The sequence below is a fragment of the Henckelia pumila genome, chromosome 1 (genome assembly GCF_033568475.1).
Source record: "Henckelia pumila isolate YLH828 chromosome 1, ASM3356847v2, whole genome shotgun sequence".
Taxonomy (NCBI): Eukaryota; Viridiplantae; Streptophyta; class Magnoliopsida; order Lamiales; family Gesneriaceae; genus Henckelia; species Henckelia pumila.
Window position 1 is genome coordinate 160,446,668 of NC_133120.1, and position 6,783 is coordinate 160,453,450.

General features: G+C 34.9%; 1 non-coding gene across 1 annotated transcript; it reads left to right on the top strand.

The window, feature by feature from the left end:
- Window positions 1-5,169: 5,169 nt before the first annotated feature.
- LOC140876781 (small nucleolar RNA R71) lies at window positions 5,170-5,275 on the top strand. Its single transcript, XR_012149014.1, has one exon. It is a non-coding gene; the product is annotated as a small nucleolar RNA R71 (small nucleolar RNA).
- Window positions 5,276-6,783: the final 1,508 nt, after the last annotated feature.

The window sequence follows — 6,783 nt, forward strand, 5'->3', positions numbered from 1 at the left end:
ATCAGGTGATATCTCTTTCATCATTTACTCTTTATTTATATTAATGTCATATCAAGGTTTGGGGGAGGATTTATTTTTAAAAAAAATAAAAAATTTAAATTTTAAAATTAAAAAATTGCTATAATAATATTTATTTTACAATGGCAGAGTAAGGAGTCAAAAAAAAATCTTGAGACACATTAGTTTTTATTATTATATTATCACAATAGATTAGCTTTTAATATCCCGTATATATTTAAATTGCAAACTACTAAGAAAATGAAGTTTTTTTGTATATATGTTTGTTTACACTTATTTTTATCAATTTAATAGAAAATATATAATTGATGGGATATAATTTATAAATAATATGTACTTGTGTGTTTTCAAATAACATATTTTCTAAAACTTTTATGAGTATATGATTAAAGTGATATTGATTGAATGGATAATAACATGTATAATGAAAGGAATTAATTTGTAAAAGTGCAATATATACTCACATAAGTTTTGTGAGTAAGATGTGAGAATTGAGAAAAAAATTTATAAGCTTTTATTGATTATTCAGAAATGATTAATTACGAGATTAAACTCATTTTGAAAAAAAAAAAGAAATAAAGAAAAAAATATATGAAAATAATTTAGCTGCAAGTTGTTTAAAGTATGATAGTAAGAATGATTATCATTACAATAATTGTTGCGTGTTTTTCGCTCGCAAGCGCACGATGTCAAGTTATAATATAGGAATTATGTCCAAGTCGATCCCACGGAGAATGAATAAATGATATTATATCAAATATTTGCAACTAATAAAATCCTAATCCTATGTAGAGCTACGAAATTGGTTTGATTTTTATAAAACTAAAATTTGCAAGAAATAAATTAAATAACCACGAGTTCACGAGAGTAAAATTCAATAAGCGATGAATGCTAGAGGTTCAACTTTACTTGACTGTACACCACAATTTATTTCTAATGATCGTTTAATTATCAATTCTTCTAGTTTATTAGCCAAGAATCCCTATTATTTTCTACTACCTCTCTCAAGTGTCAAGCAGAAATTCGTATTCAATAACAAACTGATCAATATCTCTATCAGAGTTCAATTATTAAATCCGGTAAATAGCACAAGAATTCTTCTAATGACTTCTATGGAGTTATATGCCTCTCGAATAGTATAAACACCAAAGATGTATTTTCCTATGTCGTATTCAAAATCTCCTCTCTCGAGTGATAGATTCTAAATAAAATATCATTCAATCTATAGCCAGTAAATTGAAAGCATTAAAATCAGGAAAACACAAACAAACTGTGCGAAAATATAAATCAAAATATCTCAATCATGGTTTTCAGTCAAGATCCGTCTACCTCTAGACTAAGAAATTAGTTAATAATGCAATTCAAAATCAAATAAGACATGTTCTTCAAATAATCCATAAAACTAGAAAACAGAGTTCAAAGGAAAACTAGAACGAATTAGAATGAAGCTTCTCCGTCGCCGGATGCCGTCGTCTTCCGTCTTCGTCTCAAATTCTCGAGCTCTTATGCACTTCAAAACTCTCAATAGCCGTCTCTATGCTCTGAAAACTCTCTAAACCCTCGTCTCCCTCAAAAATAAGTCATAAAATCCCTTTTAAAACTCGATTAGAGACTTTCCATATTTTTTGAGACTGCGCAGCGCTGGAGGGCTAATAATTTGGCGCTGGGGCGCTCAAGTTTCGTATTTTATTTTTCAATGACGGACGTCTAGCGCTGGAGCGCTCCAAATACGGCGCTGGGGCTCTCTGGGCATGAATTTACTGGCGCTGGAGCGCTAGAAAACTAGAGCTGGGGCGCTACTTTTTCTTCCATTTCACCATTTGCGCAGCATTTTTGTAAAAATCATAACTTAAGTTCTAGCCGTCGGATCGAGCTGAAATTTTGACAGCAACTTAAAACATCCTAAAATTCAATTTGAATGGTGGAGATTGGATTTTGATGTCTGTAACATTCCCAGTAATTTTCTGAAGTTTGCTGTCCCATAATTCGGCTTTCCGCTTCTTCTTGATACTTTTCTTCAAATCCTTGCAACTCACAAAAACAACAAAAAATACGCATAATATTCACTCGATACATCACAAAATCCAAGTCAAATCATATATAAATTAAGTGCATAAAATGCACTTATCAAATCCCCCCAAACTTAGACTTTTGCTAGTCCCGAGCAAAACAGTAATGAGCAATATAGTCGACCTCCGAACATATACATTCCAAGATTCAATACACATGTCGGCTAATTTTCTCAAGAGTTCTCGTGTGTGTGTGATTTGCCAATCTCATCTACCCACCTAACTTTCGGTAAAATCATGCAATCCGTAAGCTTCATAAAATCATTAACTCCGCCCTCAAGTTTCAAAATACTCTCAACCAAATTCAACTTTTACTCTCACACAGATCAACAGGACTTTTTCGGTTAACATTAGGCTCATGATGTAAACAAGGAGATAAGCATCCATATATATATATCAATGTAAACAAGGACTCATGATGCAAAGCAAAGGGAATTGAATATTTTCAATTTGTGCAGGATTATGAGTAGCTAAAATTTTTTATTTGCATTGCCAGACATTATTTTTGGCTTTCTTCTACTCCATACATCTCCATCTTTATGCCTTATATTTGGACTAGAATTTCAATCTATTTTTTTTTTCAAGGCCTCCCCTCACCGTACTTTCTCCGCCATTACTTTTCTTTGAACTTTTTAGCTACTCAATTTGTTTTGGATTTTTCATGAATATAGAATGGCTAAAAAAAAGCTCAATAGATTAAAAAAAAAACGCCTAAATCACTTCTATGTTCATAAAAATCTATCTCAGTTTCAAGCAAAAATCACAAGAGTTAAGAATCAATTCCTCTAATCCACATCACAAATCCACATAATTTTTCTCTAATTGCTAGGAGTATCGAAAATCATGGCATTCGTGCATGAATGTGAGAACTCAAGATTAAATATAGCTAACATAAACTTTTTCAGCACACAAAATTTATTTTCATCATAGGCCAACACAATTACAACATCATTCCTTCAACTCCAACTAACTCATTCAAATTTTCACAATTTTTAAACACCCCCCCCCCCCCCCAAAATTAAATTGTGCATTGTCCTCAATGTACAGTATTCATTAAAAACAAGGGACACATACCTTAGGCACCAAGCGTCAGTACTCGGCACCATCTTAATCACTCAAAACTCTTCATCAGGGGTGGCTCCTAAACTCTTCCAGCTCCATACTTTTTAACCTACACAATTCAAAATCATTATTAATGTCTAGTTTCCTCATGATAACAATAAAAACAAAAACAACTTAAAGAAAATAAAAAAAATGCAAAAAAAAAAAAACTAGCTTGGGTTGCCTCCCAAGAAGCGCTTAGTTTATAGTCCATTGCCCGACTTTATTCCAATTCTAGCCCGGTTCCGCTTTGTTGAGGGTCTTCCCTTTCGCTTTCACCCTCCAAATATATTCAACAACCTTTTTAAACTTTGATTTCTTCTTCGTTTTCTTCTTCTTCTTTGGCACCTTCGGATCATTCTTTTTTGCATCTAGCTCATGAACAAGTTTGGGATGGCCATTCAGCTTCACAACTCGCTCAATCATGCATAATTCCTCGATGGGTGGATTACTTGATTTCTTGAATATGTTAAAAATAAATCTTTCTCCGTCCACACCTATCGACAACTCACCATTCTTCACCTCAATCTTGGCATCAGCAGTGGCCAAGAAAGGTCTTCCCAATATTAGTGGCATATTTGCATCCTCCTCCATATCTAGCACAACAAAATCCGCAGGAAAAATAAATTTATCTAATTTTACCAGTACATCCTCAATGATTCCAAACGGATATGTGATAGATCTGTCAGCTAGCTGCAATGCGATTGTCGTGGGTTTCACCTCTCCATGTCCCAAACTCCTGAAAACAGACAAAGACATTAAGTTAATACTAGCTCCTAAATCACAAAGTGCTTTAATATAATTAGAAGAACCAATAATGCAAGGAATCGTAAAACTCTCTGGATCTTTTAATTTTTGTGGTAGCTTCTTTTGCAGGATAACACTGCACTCTTCAGTAAGGTTGACAGTCTTGAACTCCTCCAGCTTTCGCTTCTTAGACATCACCTCCTTCAAGAATTTTGCATAATGCGGCATCTGCTCCAAAGCATCAGCGAATGGAATATTAATATGAATTTTCTTGAAGATGTCAAGAAACATAGAAAATTTCTCATCCAACGCTTTATTCTTGAACCGCTGAGGATATGGCAGAACAACTTTTGGTACAGGCGGTTTCTCAGGAACAACTGCAGACTGGCTAGAATTTTTGCTATCAGAATTTTCGGTCTCCACCACAATCTCTTCCACTTCCTCATCATTCACCGCCTTTGGGTTATCAGTCCCAAGTTCTTTACCACTTCTAAGAGTAATAGCCTTGCATTGCTCCCTAGGATTAACCTCAGTATTGCTAGGAAACACACCTCTCTGCTGATTATTCAATGCATTCGCCAGCTGACCAATTTGTGTTTCAAGATTTTTCATAGAAGCGCTCACATTGGTCAAGTGTGTCTCCATATTATCAAGCCTATTTTCATTCTTCTTAAATCTTGTGGATGATTCTGCAATAAAATTACTCACCAAATCTTCCAACGATGCCTTACCTTCACCATTCTGAGTATTGAACCCCGGTGGAGGATTCAACACATTCTTAATATTTGCATATGAAAAATTCTCATGATTACGCAAACTTGGATGATACTGATTGGGTACAGGATTACCTCGATAATTGTTGTAATTCCTGTTGTTCACATATTGCGCTTGCTCCATACTCTCAAATCCATCAGCAGAATTTACTGCAGTCGCCAGTGATGCTGTCTCAGTAGAACATTGATTCCCTTTTGTCAGTGCAGCCAACTGTGTAGAAATAGTAGCCATCTGAGCAGTCAAAGCAGTGAATGCATCAACCTCATGAATTCCAGCATGCTTTCTTATTGCAGATCTCTCACTCGGCCACTGATAGCTGTTAACCGTCATTTGCTCAAGCATCTCATAAGCCTGTTCAGGATATTTAGAAAAAATTAAACCTCCAGCTGCAGCATCCACAGAAATACGAGTTGGCCCATTCAAACCATTGTAGAATAACTCAATCTGTTCCCAGTCCAGAAAATTATGGTTCGGACACTTCCTAATCAACTCCTTGTACCGCTCCCAGGCTTCATACAATTGCTCAAAATCATGTTGTTTGAATGTAGTGATCTCTATTTTCAACTGAGCCGACTTAGCAGGCGGAAAGTACTTGGCCAGAAATTTAGATGTCATGTCTTCCCATGTAGTGATACTCCCAAGAGGTAAAGACTGCAACCAACTACGAGCATTGTCCCTAAGAGAGAACAGGAACAATCGTAGTTTGATGGTGTCCTCAGTAACACCATGGATCTTCACCGTGTCAGCAATCTCCAAAAAAGTACGCATGTGCAAATTTGGATCTTCTGTAGCTGCACCCCTGAACTGATTCTGCTGCACCATATTAATCAGAGTTGGCTTCAACTCAAAATTATTTGCTGTGATATTCTGCCTAGCTATCCCAGAATAATGAGCATTGATCACCGGTCGAAAGTGATCTCTGATCGGCACCGGAGAATTATTGACAGCTCTTTCTCTTTCTCTTTCTTCAGCCATTAGTTGCAACTCTTCTCTTCTAGCCTTTCGCAACGCTTTAGAAGTTTTCTCGATTTCTGGATCAAAGAGCAGTGAGTCGTAACTTTGGCTCTTTCGCATAAACTGCATAGACAGGAAAGATTTAAAATTAGAATCAACAAAATAAAATAAAATGATCTAAATCAAAATTAAGACTAATTATCACAATTTAATATAAATCAAATAAAATTCAATTCCCGGCAACGGCGCCAAAAACTTGTTGCATGCTTTCGCTCGCAAACACACGATGTTAAGTTATAATATAGGAATTAATTCCAAGTCGATCCCACGGAGAATGAATAAATGATATTATATCAAATATTTGCAACTAATATAATCCTAATCCTATGTAGAGCTACGAAATTGGTTTGATTTTTATAAAACTAAAATTTGCAAGAAATAAAATTAAATAACCACGAGTTCACGAGAGTAAAATTCAATAAGCGATGAATGCTAGAGGTTCGACTTCACTTGACTGTACACCACAATTTATTTCTAATGATCGTTTAATTATCAATTCTTCTAGTTTATTAGCCAAGAATCCCTATTATTTTCTATTACCTCTCTAAAGTGTCAAGCAGAAATTCGTATTCAATAACAAACTCAATATCTCTATCAAAGTTCAATTATTAAATCCGGTAAATAGCACAAGAATTCTTCTAATGACTTCTATGGAGTTATATGCCTCTCGAACAGTATAAACACCAAAGATGTATTTTCCTATGTCGTATTCAAAATCTCCTCTCTCGAGTGATAGATTCTAAATAAAATATCATTCAATTTATGGCCAGTAAATTGAAAGCATTAAAATCAGGAAAACACAAACAAACTGTGCGAAGAATTCAAATATATAAATCAAAATATCTCAATCATAGTTTTCAGTCAAGATCCGTCTACCTCTAGACTAAGAAATTAGTTCATAATGCAATTCAAAATCAAATAAGACATGTTCTTCAAATAATCCATAAAACTAGAAAACAGAGTTCAAAGGAAAACTAGAACGAATTTGAATGAAGCTTCTCCGTCGCCGGATGCCACCGTCTTCCGTCTTCGTCTCAAATTCTCGAGCTCTTGTGCACTT